This window comes from Babylonia areolata, chromosome 34, assembly GCF_041734735.1.
Source record: "Babylonia areolata isolate BAREFJ2019XMU chromosome 34, ASM4173473v1, whole genome shotgun sequence".
In the NCBI taxonomy this organism is placed as follows: domain Eukaryota; kingdom Metazoa; phylum Mollusca; class Gastropoda; order Neogastropoda; family Buccinidae; genus Babylonia; species Babylonia areolata.
In genome coordinates this window covers 17728484-17730983 of record NC_134909.1, presented here as the reverse complement: position 1 = coordinate 17730983, position 2500 = coordinate 17728484, and the positions used below count along the sequence as shown (strand labels likewise).

Sequence of the window (2500 nt, the reverse complement as noted above, 5' to 3'; positions counted from 1 at the left end):
TGTGAGTGTGCATACATATGCAGTGTGTGTGAGGGAATCATTAAAAGAGAGAGAAAGAGTGTGTGTGTTTGTGTGTGTGTGTGTGCGCGCGCGCATGCATGCATCTGTCGGTGTGCGTATGTGAGAGGCTGCATACGTATACAGTGTATCATGGTATGTGTTTCACGTATGTGATAGTGCACGTGTGTGTGTGCGCATGTGTGGGTGTGAGCGTTTGTGCAGGCATGTGTGTGAGTGTATGTTTATGTATGTGTGTGTGTGTTTGTGTGTGTGTGTTCATGTGTGTTGGTGCGTGCCATGATAGTTTGCATTGTGTTTGTGTCAGGGGGTGGGGGAGGGGGAGGGGGAGTAGGGGGGAGAGAGGAGGGGAGGCAGGAGGGTGGGTGTGGGGGGGGTGGTGGAGAACAATTATCAGGACTGTAGTATCTAAGACAGATGGAAAAAAAACAAAAACTGGTGACATTTTTCTTTACTTTGATGTTGTTGTTAGTTCCCACCCCTTGTTGTTCACCTCACCTAGGACATTAATACACCCCCCCCCCCCCCAACCCCCCCAACCTAACCCAACCCCGCCCTCTGCCCCCCCCCCCACCCCCCAAAGCCCCTCCATGCCCCCCCCCCAACCCCCTCCGCTCCCCATACCTCCCAAACCTTCATCCACCCCCACCCCCCCCCCCCACCCCTCTCCCCCCTACCCCTGCCACACTTGCCTCACCTTCTCCAGTGTTGTGGATTTAAATCAGGAGGATGGAATGTACACCACCGGTACAGTGGTGTTATATATATATATATATATATATATATATATATATATATATATATATATATAATGCCAAAACATTTAGGTCAGTCGACAAACAGTTTTTCACTTCACCGCAGACACAGAATGTGTGCGTTTCTTCTCTTTCTTGTTGTGTGTGTGTGTGTGTGTGTGTGTTCCGTTTATACCAAGAGGTGGGGCGTGGGTGTATGGGAGAGGGTGGGGGTGAGGGTGGGTGGGGGGGGGAGGGGTCAGTGGATTGGGGTGGCAGGGGAGAGGGGGGTGGGGGTGGGGGGGTCTTGGGGGCGTGGGGATGGCTTAGAATCGAGGCGGTGTAAAGAATGTTTCCTTTTGAGTATTGTTGTTTTTCCTTTTGTAGTAGTAGTAGTATTTTTTTTTTTTTTTTTATTTTTTTTAACGAGTGTTGTTTTGGACTGTTAGAAATCAGTTAAAGAGAAAAATAAAGACCCCTCCCCCAAAAAAAAACATTTTGGGTATGCTTGTGTTGGCTTGAGCATGGACACCCACCCACTCACGCATGTGTACACACTTGCAAACACACACACATACATACACACACACACACACACACACACACACACATGAATACACACACATACACACATAGAGTCACAGTACAAAGCAATATAATACAATGCAGAACAGTACAGTACAATACAATACAATGCAGTACAGTATAGTATAGTATAGTGCAGTATAGTATGATGCAATGTAGTACAACACAATACACTATACTACAAAACCATCATACAATGCAGCACAGTACAATACAATTCAATGCAGTACAGTACAATACAGTACAATGCAGTACAGTATGGTAATATATAACACATTGCAGTACAGTATGTACAGTACAGTGCAGTACAATACAATATGACCCAATGCAGTACAGTACAGTGCAATAGAGTAGTATCCAGTAAAGTACAACACAACACAACACAATACAATACAACGCAGTGGTGTTGAATGGTGAAGCAGACGGGCGCAATAGCCGAGTGGTTAAAGCGTTGGACTGTCAATCTGAGGGTCCCAGGTTCGAATCACGGTGACGGCGCCTGGTGGGTAAAGGGTGGAGATTTTTACAATCTCCCAGGTCAACATATGTGCAGACCTGCTAGTGCCTGAACCCCCTTCGTGTGTATATATGCAAGCAGAAGATCAAATACGCACGTTAAAGATCCTGTAATCCATGTCAGCGTTCGGTGGGTTATGGAGACAAGAACATACCCAGCATGCACACCCCCGAAAACGGAGTATGGCTGCCTACATGGCGGGGTAAAAACGGTCATACACGTAAAAGCCCACTTGTGTGCATACGAGTGAACGCAGAAGAAGAAGAAGAAGAAGAAGAATGGTGAAGCAGTCGCCATACTGACAATGTGGTGTGATTAGACTGTCACTGAAACTGTTAACGTAGTCTGTGTTCCTGGTCTCTCATAATGTGCGATGCGTTAGTGTTGCAGACGATGTGGTGTGATTACACTGTCACTATAACTGTTACATAGTCTGTGTTCCTGGTCTCTCATAATGTGCGATGCGTTAGTGTTGCAGACGATGTGGTGTGATTACACTGTCACTGAAACTGTTACACAGCGTGTGTTCCTGGTCTTGCATGATGTGCGATGCGTTAGTGTTGCAGACGATGTGGTGTGATTAGACTGTCACTGAAACTGTTACACAGCGTGTGTTCCTGGTCTTGCATGATGTGCGATGTGTTTG

General features: G+C 46.6%; 1 protein-coding gene across 1 annotated transcript in view; it reads left to right on the top strand.

Annotated features, from left to right (window-relative positions):
* LOC143277558 (intermembrane lipid transfer protein VPS13A-like) overlaps positions 1-2500 on the top strand; it is a 240807-nt gene that overhangs the window by 18454 nt on the left and 219853 nt on the right. The gene's annotated exons all lie outside the window — the stretch shown is intronic.